The 10858-nt window shown below is 39.3% G+C and overlaps 1 long non-coding RNA gene across 1 annotated transcript; it reads right to left on the bottom strand.

Moving 5' to 3' along the window:
* Nucleotides 1-8153: 8153 nt before the first annotated feature.
* Nucleotides 8154-10357, bottom strand: LOC131225193 (uncharacterized). The gene is made up of 3 exons (XR_009161243.1): nucleotides 9742-10357; nucleotides 9482-9535; nucleotides 8154-9063 (listed from the first exon to the last, which is right to left on the bottom strand). It is a non-coding gene; the product is annotated as an uncharacterized LOC131225193 (long non-coding RNA).
* Between the last annotated feature and the right edge of the window lie 501 nt (nucleotides 10358-10858).

The following is a 10858-nucleotide window of genomic DNA, read 5'->3' as shown; positions in this document are numbered from 1 at the left end:
TATATATATATATATATATATAAATTACAAATGTAGTGGGCCCATCGAATAGTTTAATTTGAATAATCTAAAGGTTAGATCAAAACCAATAATAATGTGTAACCTACATGTTAATAGTTTTACAACCATGTGAAAAATGGGAATTGAACGTCATTCATTAAAAACTTTTAAGAACTACAAAAGTTTTGGACCAAGCTAGATAATATTTGTGACTTCCTTTCATCCATGTTGGTGTGATTTTATGAACACGTTGAATGAAAAATAAACATCACTATTGGCTGTAGGAAGGTTTTAACGGTGGATGTCATGATTTCCTATGGTGTGGTCCACTTGAGCTTTGGATATGCTTGAATTTTGGGCTAATGTCGTATTATGAGTTTCTAAATGGATGCATGGTATAGGTACAATGACATACACATCACAAAGGGCTTGCAAAGTTTACTTAATATGGAATTTGAAAACCTTAAAAAGGCCTGCCCATCTTTGATTGTGTATGACCCGCCAATCAAATATCATGGAATCATCCTGCCACAGCCAAGAGAAGGATGCCAATTCGGTACTAAGTTGTAATTTCATGAGGCCCATCGTGATGTATGTGAATTATCTACACTATTAATTAAATTTTCCAACTTAGCTTAGAATCATATTCAAAACCCAAGTGAACTACACTACATGAAAAAGTGGGAATTGAACGTTTACATTCAAAACTTCTTTGAGTCACCAAAGTTTTGAATCTAGGTTTTATTTATAAAACTTCTCGGGGCTACATGAGTTTTGGATCTACATGCTATATATGTTTTCCTCTCATTTATGTCTACAGGATCTTATAAACGGGTTGGATAATCAATAATATCCATCCATTCTTCCAACTTGTTTCAAGGCATTATCCCCTAATTGAAGTATATCCAAAGCTCAAGCAAGCCACACCACACCAATGGGAGTTCAACGTCTGTGGTTAAAAACGTTTTAAGAACTATGAGTCTGTAACAAGATGAGCATGTTGGATGATAAATAAACATTCTAAGATGGTTTCAAAGGTCCACACTGTTTCTCATGGTGTGGTTTACATTAGCTTTTGGAAATGCTTCAATTTTGAGTTCCTGTCTTAAAATGAGCAGGGTACTAAAACGGATGGACAGGGTGGATATTGACACATATATTTTCTCAGATGATTTTAATGCAAAAAATGAAGCACATCCAACAGTAAAGTGAACCACACCAAATAGTGAGTTTGGGTTGCATTAATCTACAAAGAATTAAATGCAAGAGTCATCTATAGTGTGTTCCACTTGGGCGTTTTATCTGCATCATTATTGGAATCATACATTAAAATGATACGAGAAAATGGATGTACGGCGTGGATGAACAGATACATCACGTTGGGCGCCACAGGAGACTTGGTCACACGGCTTATTGGCCCATCCGGGTTTGGACAATCCGCTTCCGACGGCGATAAGCGTGTGCCGATGGTTAGTGGGAGGCAGGAGATCCGGAGATGAGGATTCGGTGGATCGGAGAACCTCCGAGATCAGTGGATCCGCGGCTATATGTCTCAATATGATGCACGTGTTTTATATCCACGCCGTTCATACATGTTGCCAGCTCATTTTAGGCTACGAGATCAAAAGTAAAGTAAATTCAAATATCAGGTGAATCACAGTGTTGATTGAATGCCTACCGTTGAAAACCTTTTGGGACCATAAAGTTTTTAAAACAAACTAATATTTGAGTTTTCTCTTCATCTAAATTTGTGTGACATTATCAACGGATTGGATGGAAAATAAACATTACAGTGGGCCATTGGAAGTTTTTTAGGGTGGGGTTCAATCACCATAGTTTCTTATGGTGCGGTCCACCTGAGAGTTGGATCTGATCCCTGAAATGAGTTGGAAAAACGGATGGCGTGCTTGCGAGTGTGTTAAGAATGGCTGGGTGCTCTTAGCATCAGCACGTGAATGGTGTCCTGACGCACCATTATGTTAAAATGGGCCCCATGGGTCGGTGATCCAAACCGTAGATCTGATGGGGGCCACCGTGAGTGAGGGTTCTGAAAAATTCTCCCAGAGTCATCTAACCCTTCAATTAGCGGACTTAAGATAGATGGGCATTTGGAAAGTACATCAATGGTCAAGAATAAGCTAAAATATTAGATGGTTAGGATCTTTTCATGTGGAAGGATTTGGACCATTCCCATATGTATGTTAGTAGGGGGCCATCGATGGCCAGTATCAGCCCCCACTAGTGTGATTCTCATGCTCGGGTACAAACCCTTCTAAAACTCAGGCCCGACCCGGCCCATGGCAGCCTTAGACAAGCTCTGCTGGGTTGGGTTTATGAATCTAAACCAAGGTCCTTATTCATTCGTTGGGCCTGGACATAGCCCACGGGTCCAAAATTGATAGCAGAACTGGTCCATGGCCCATGCCAACCCAAGCCCAACCCAACCTTAAGACGACTCATCTTGCAGCCTGACCTGACTTGAATTCCAACCCCAGGAGTCCAACCTGAAGTCCTGTATGCTCAATCCGGCCCAAAAACATGCGATTATTACAAACCTCACCTAACCTGTCCTGAATTTGCTTGAGCCGAGCTCAACCCAAATTCAAATCAGTTTGGTGTTTTTCCACCCCAACCCAGCCTGAAGACTTGACAACCCGACCCAACCTAACCAAAATTCAATTTAGACTACAATTTGAATTGAAAACTTAAATTTGAAGTCTTCATAGGTAGAATGCTAACCACCTAAAAGTAACTGCAGTTGAGGTGAGGTAGAATTGTTAGGCCTAGTGCCTACTCCCTTAACATTAACCTTAGGACTCTTCTTTTAGTTTCAATGCCAACTTACTTTCATTCAAAATCCCATTTTCTTCTTGACTTTTTGAAAGCAAGTTTTCTTATTCAAGCTGACCCATAGGGGAACTCACCAGGAGGGATATAGCAAGGGGAATGAAAATGGTTTATAAAATTGCTACTAGCTAAAATTTTAGTATTTACAGTATGTAGTTTGGATTTGAATAACTCTGTGGTTTAAATTTGCAGGTTCTAAGTAACAGCTTTGGTTATGAATATGGAATGTGTAAGGCACCCTTCTTTGCCCGTACAAATATGTATAGTGTCAACTTCATGGAATTGGGATTATTAGAATTATAGTTCTGGATTATTACTTGAAAATAAATAGGCAAAGTAGTAAATAAAAGTAAAACTGCAACAAAGGGTGCGAGAAGGAAAATGTAGAATTAAGGTACATAAAAAAGCAATATAAAGAAAGACAATGAGTTGCTTGGATTAGCGGAAGGGTAGACATGTGAAGAGGGGAAAATGCTTTGAAACTCCTTCAAAGAAGAACACAATCAAAGCTCTTAAATCTCAAACTATACTCTTTCAATCACACAACGACGGGCTGATCAAATATATGAAGGAAGAATCATAGAATCATATTACTCCTTATTTAAAGAAGATGATTGGATCTCGACGATCCGCACCTTAGTTCTACCATTTTCTCACATGGAGCTTGGGGGAAAATTGATCTTAGAGAAAGGGTCCTTGTGCCTCCGTGGTAGACTTATAAGAGTTTCAACACCAAATCATGAGTTCGAGAATCCGTTGCAGTGAGTTCCAGGGTGTGGGCTTAAATAATAAAAATTCCTACACTATTTTCAATGACCGCATTTTGAATGCTAAAATTAAATAGTGGTAAGAATTTCATGTAGAGTCCACTTTGATGTATGTGGCTTATCCATGACCACTTTTCGAAACTTTGATGTATGTGGCTTATCCATGCCAACTTTTCGAATGCTAAAATTAAAGAGGGTTAAGAATTTCATGTGGAGCCCACTTTAATGTACGTGGCTTATCTACGCCCACTTTTTGAATGATAAAATTAAAGAGGGGTACGAATTTCACGTGAGCCCACCTTGATGTTTGTGGCTTATCCATGACAGCTTTTTAATGATAAAATTAAAGAAGGGTAAGGATTTCATGTTGAGCCCACTTTGATGCATGTGGTTTATACACGCCAGCTTTTTTAATGCTAAAAATGAAAGAGGGGTAAGAATTTCATGTAGAGCCCACTTTGATGTATGCAGCTTATCCATGCCGTCCATCCCTTCCATGAGTTGATCTTAGGGCATGAATCCAAAATTGAGTCAAATCCAAAGGTTAAGTTGGCTACACCATAAGAAATAGTGAGAATTGAAATCCTACGGTTCAAAACTTTTTGAGGGCCTTAGAAGTTTTGGATCAAGTTGATATTTATGTTTTCCACTTATTTATATCTGTGGGACCTTATGAATAGATTAGATGATAAATAAGTAATTTTGTGAGCAGTACAGAGTAATTTTTTTTTTCAATGGTAGATGTTTTACAACCACTATTTCATAATGGTGTAGGCCACTTGAGCTTCCGATCTATCTCATTTTTGGGCTCATGTTATAAAATATTCTAATAAAATAGATGGATAGCATGGATATATCATACATTATGATGGGACTCACACATTTAAGTCAATCATTTTCAAACAGCTTTTTGAAGAGAGAAATATTCATTACTGGGTTTCTACCTATGAAATAAAAAATCAAACACCCCCTAAAAATGCGAAAGTGAGGAAGAACCAAGTCTCTTCAAAGCTCAACATAATATATCAGTGCCATACATTGCAAGTATGCATTTTCTCTAAGAACTATATGATATTTAATAATACATGGAGATCTCCACAAGCTTTTTAAATGGCCCTCCAATGTGTCAAATATTGAAATGCTAGTAAGTTTTCCACCAACCATATTTAAATTGTGAGAGATAGCTTGCAAGATTTTCAGCAAACCCAATGCAGCGATGCGGTGCCCTAAAGTAATATCTCCAAAAGGTTACGAATTTTGTTTCTCTTTCTCGCTCTGTCTATTCCAACCGTTGGTGGGCATACATTAAAGGCTAAGGTCTACATTCATGGACCTAACTAGAGGTGGGCATTTTTGACCCGATCCGGTGGATCCGACCCGATTAGACCCGATCCGACCCGTCCAAACTGAACCGACGGCCTAGATCGGGTAGGATCAGGTAAGATCATTTAGATCCGACTAGTTTTCGGATCGAGATCGGATAGTAGTTAATCCGGACCGTTTCGATCCGAAAACCCGATCCGAATAGATCCGGACCGTTCCGATCCGGCCAGATTCGGAGTAAAAATCAATATTTTTACTTTTTTTTTATGGTGTGGTCCACTTGAGCTTTGAATATTCATCAATTTTGGGTTCAACAGCTAAAATAATCTGAAAAAACAAATGGACGGCGTGGATACACCACATGCATTCACGGTGAGCCCCAACAGAGTTCACTCACATATGAGAATGAGTTACTTGCACGGCAGGTCAACTGGCGGGCAACAACTGTTTACTTGCTTTCCACGTAAACACGGTAGGTTGTGAGAGTATGTATTAAAGTGGCTTAACCAAGTTACTTGGGCCCCACCATGATATATGTTTTGTATCCAACCTTCCATCCATTTGGAGAAATCATTTCAGGGCAATATCCAAAGAATGAATGAAATCCAAAGCTCCAGTGGACCCCAACATAGAAAGTTCTATGGACAGTGACGCCCACCATTAAAAACTTTTAAAGGCTACAAAAGTTTTAAATTAACCTGGTATTTGTGTTTTCCCTTATTTCTTTATTTTTTAACTTTTAAACAGGTTGGATTTCAAATAAACATTACGGTGGGCCTTAGGATAGTTTCAATGGTGGGAATCATTCTCCCCACTTTTTTCTGTGATGTGGTCTACTACAGATTTTTATATACATCATTTTTTGGTTCATGCCCTAAAATGATATCTTAAAATTGATGGACAGTGTGGATATAACACATACAGCGTAGTGGGGCCCACAGAACTTGGTGACGTTACTTCAGTAGCCTGCCCGATGGGACAACACATGCAACGGGCGTTGATACAAGTTTTTTTTAGTCATGTGGGGCCCACCTTGATGTATATATGTTATCTAAGCCGTTCATCCATTTTGACATATCAATTTAGGCGTTGAACAATAAATTATGATACATTAAAGATTGAAGTGGACCACACCATATGAAATGATCCGAATAGTGTCCAACCCGATCTGACTCGGTTTCCCTCACCGAATCAGACTCGGATCAGGTCAAATAAATCAAGTATCGGATCTGTTCGGGTCAAGTGACCTGGACTCGGTTTCGGATCGGATCAATTTCGGGTGAGCCTATTAGAATTTCGGATCTGACCAGGTTAGGTTGAATCCGGTCTAACTCGGACCGATGCCCAGCTCTAGACCTAACACTACACACTTTGGTGGGTGTATGAGAATCTTGTCTATAAAAAATAAAAAAGAACCAATTTCATAAAGTTGTGTTTACACTATTAAAACCGTTAACAAATGATTAAAAAAAGAAAGGGAAGGGCCAAAGAGAGATATCTTGCATGATTTGAATAACTTAGTGGGATTTGCCTAATTATAGCTGGAGTTAGGGCTAAAAGAGTCTCAAAAGGGAGACAGCTTGCAAGCAGTGTTAGATGTGAGGGAGCACTTTTGAAGATTGACGATCAGCTAAAGCTGGTTGCAGGTTAGCTTAAGCTACAAGGCACGGCCAGTGCCACCGCTGGTGTTCTGGACATCTAACCTGTGAGAAAGGTGGGCCCCACCATAAAGATAATTAGACCAGTCCAATCATCAGGAGAACCACCCTGTTTGACAAAGAAGAAATATACGGTTCAAATCACAGCTGTGTGATTTTTACATGCATGTGGCCCACTTGATGATTGTACAAGTTTTTTTTTTTTTTTTTTGGGTACTTGGTAAATTTCGCGGTCTCTCCCACCTTTGGCACTCTCATATACTTTACATATTGGCACATGGGAGATATATATATATATATATATATATATATCTTGTTGCTTAAGCTAACCTATAATGGTTGTAGGTGCCTAGGTGATTATTAGTTGCTTTGAAAAACCTAACCCTAATCACTGGCTACAGATAATAACGTTTCTTTTCTTCTTTCTTTCATTTGGACGGAGAGGTTGGTGGATCCCTGAATATGGAGCCCACCATGTGCGTGGCATATATCTCCCTTCATCAATTTTGCCATCACATATTAGGGCATGAGTCCAAAAATGCAGTATATGTAAAACTCAAGTGAACCACAACACAAGAAATAGTGAAAATTGAAAGCCACAGTTAAAACTTCCTAGAGCCGATGCCTGGGACCACAAATTTGGGTTAAGGGACAACATAGATACCAGCTTGATGCAAAACTTTTGATGCAAAAGTAAGTAGACCTTTCTTCTGACTATAGAAAGCAGACCTCTCTTAAGCCTTTGACTTATAAATGGTGAGGAAACTCTGGGGGCTTCTTCTTTAAGTTACTCAACATTCATGGTCATTACAAAGTAGATTGTGGATCTTTTAAATGGTGGATTGTAAGGTCCTTCCAATTGAGTCCGTGAGTTATACGGAGGTTGCTCCCTTTAGCTTGTATGTGGGGAATATGGAAAGAACAAAGTAGGTGAGCTTTCTTGTAATATCTTGTCATTGATATTTGTAGTGAAGGAAAGAATTGAACACTTCATCATAAGTTAGGACTGGTACTGAAGCTTTTAAGGTACCAATGCCACAATATTGGGTGGTGGTTGGAACTTGGTCATTTTTAATTATGTCAAGCATTGGGAGAAGATTGACCTGTCGGTGCCTAGGCTTGTGAAAATTGAATATGAAAGTTCAAGGGGGAATCTTAGTGGCTTGGTAGTTGGGGGTGTCATTAGAGAAGAAGCTTGTTGGGTTGGTGCAGCTTGTTTCAATCTAATTCCCGCAACCCTGTTACAGTACAAAGCAACAAGCATTGATTAATTACGGAAGAGATACCAATATTGGGTCATGAAAATAACTCTTGTAACAAAATGTGAGGTAAGACAAGCAAAATTTCAAGACCACTATAAGTTCTTAGAGGAATCCATGTTAAACATACCCCTCATGTATGCATGTATCCTACTCACATATCAACCAAGACGTGCTTTACAATATCCATGTAACTTATGAAAGAATACCAATAATTTGTCTAATCATCATGTGAACCACCAGTTACTATCTTAGAATAAAAACTTGCTCATGATCTACATCCAATATCTACGTGTGGATTGCTTGATGAGTAGACTATCCTAATTTTTGTATGGACATTTTGATGGTGAGCCTCTCTACCTAGTGTTCAAATGTCACACAAGCTTGCCACATTAGAATTTGCATTACATGTGAAGATGCAAATAGAGAAGGGCGTGTTAAGGGTTAGAAATACTAAAATGTGATGAACTATTGACATAATCATAAATCATAATGTACATTGCATTGTGGCTTAGATTGTGCCATGATTTTTTTATTTTTTTTTAAATGCTGGCCTCACATGTGGAAGTATATATCATAAAATGCTCTGGTTCCACGGCTCAGTTTAGACAGATTGTGTTTCAACTATAAGATCATGTGTTTGAGTGCCCATGTGGTGTGATGTGGGCATGTGACAGTGTAAAAAAAAGTATATTGTGTAAGTGCAGGGTTTATGAGCCCAACAGTCACTATGTTATGAACTCTAATGGTTTATGAGTTCTAATGCTTTTGGCAAGTTGGTTAGGCTCTTAGCAATTGGTAAAAGAGCCAACACCACATATTGTGTTTGGGTCACGGAAGAAGCCAGTTGTAGCTGCACAAAGTAATTGAGGACTAGACTAAAAGTAGCTCTGGTCTCGTGACTATTTGAAAACCAGTAGATTCAACATGTCGTGTGAGTCTCTAGAGGACAGGCAGTACAAAAAAAGGGGCCATGCCACACCTAGCTAAATGTAAACATATACAACACTGAAAAGCCAAAACCTGTAAAAGGCCTATACCTAAATAGAGGACAGATAGCTAAACTCACTTAGCCACTCAGAATAGTGGCAACCGCTGCACAAGAGCTAGAACCACGATTAAAGATCTGCAGCAACTTCAGCGGATTGAAAATTCTTCCCCATGCGCCCCTCCAGTGCAAGGAGCAGGCAAGCGGATAATAAGCAGACACTGCACCATTGTTCCAGCAACCACAAGATTTTCAACAGCCAGCAGTTCAAACAAGAAATGCACATCTCAAACAATAAAAAAGAAGTTAAAAATATGCTTCAATATAAAAAATTTTAAGATTCAACAATATAAAATTTTAAAAAAAAAATGTATAGAAACAATAACAAGGAAACATTTTCATGCATTATATACAGGGTTGTTTGCTAGACACTTAAAAATGAGTTCATCTCATTTTCTTTACTCATAATATGTATTAGAGATAATGAATGTTGGTTATCAAGATTCTTTTAAATCCTGAAATGTGATCTCTAATACATGATAAAGATTGACGATTATGAGATGAACTCAATTTAGGCGTCTACTAACCAGTCCCTGAATGTGGACAACTTTTACATTAAATAGAGCACTACTAACAAACCCGTATTTATTTAATGCTTTGTAGCTCTTCAACCCCGTATTGTTGAGTCTCAGCCTATAGAAATTGAACAATAATAAAATCAGGACAAGATATACTGGTGTAGCATCAAAAAAATAAATTCATGAAAGAGCCAAAACCTATGAGACACGACATGGATAGAGTAACATAGGCTAAACAACTGCTATTCTAAACACTTGAGTGTCTTCCTTTGCCTTCCTAAGCTTCAACAAACCCTTGATCAGCCCATGATAAACACTCACATCAAGCTATCTTATCCCCTCCATAAACCAAAGCAGCTAATGTTGCATTAGCAGCACTTATCCCTCTCTTACGCATTTCGTCAAACAACATTTATGCTTCATTCAGCTTCCCCTTTCTACACAATCAAGTGATCAACAGATTTCCATAAAAAAATCCTCAACCATAAAAATGCTATTAATAAATCATAAAATCAACAGATTTCCAGCAGAAAAGGGGGGAAAAATGAAGTTCGAAGGGATGGATCTGACTGTCTCTGTCCTTCTCAAACATGCCAAATGCCTCCTTGAACTCAGAGATCTGATCATCCCCAAACTCACCTCTATCAGCGTCGATGTCGGCGTGGACGGCAAACCGACCATCTTCAACGAGAGAGAGAGAGAGAGAGAGAGAGAGAGAGAGAGAGAGAGAGAGAGAGAGAGAGGAAAATCGAGACCGAGAGCAAGAGAGGAACAATCGATTGAGGAGTGGAGGGACGTTGGAGAGAGAGCTTTCGGGATTTGGGGATGGGGCGATTTGGGAGAGAAGAGGGAAGAAGGGTTTGGGGAGAGAAATATTGGCGCGTGCGCGATTTAGGGATGAGACGATTTGGGGAGAGAAGAGGGAAGATGGTTTTGGGAGAGATTTTGCCGCTCGGATCTGGGGATGTGGGAGGCGAAAAGCCCTTTTATTTTTGCAGCGGCGGTGACTTATTCATACAGGGGTGGCCACGTAAAAACGCCCCTCATTTTTCATCTACACGGGCGGTTCGTTGTGGCTGCCTGTGGACGTGCGCTGCTGATGCGTAGATTTCTTGTAGTGGATTGACTTCAGAGATATGCACCATCTTAATGACCCACTACCAAATACTGCTAATAATTATATTATTAAGAGAACTTTCTACTCCTATATTTCCCAACATGTTGGCCTCCACATATTCTTGTAAAAAAAAAAACACGATTTTAATAGTCTGTATAAGACTAACCACCAGCACAAGAGTGCCCCATATGGGTCCAGGCTCGGGCTGAAAGGGTTTGACCAGATTTCATCCTGGTCTGACTTTCTTGCTTCTGTCATTCACCCTGTTAGCCTTTTAAGGCCCACCTTCAAGTCAGGTTTGGGCTTAGCAACAGATAGAGA

Source organism: Magnolia sinica, chromosome 14 (genome assembly GCF_029962835.1).
Source record: "Magnolia sinica isolate HGM2019 chromosome 14, MsV1, whole genome shotgun sequence".
Taxonomy (NCBI): Eukaryota; Viridiplantae; Streptophyta; class Magnoliopsida; order Magnoliales; family Magnoliaceae; genus Magnolia; species Magnolia sinica.
Note: the sequence above shows the minus strand (reverse complement) of the source record. Positions and strands in the feature narration are given on the sequence as shown.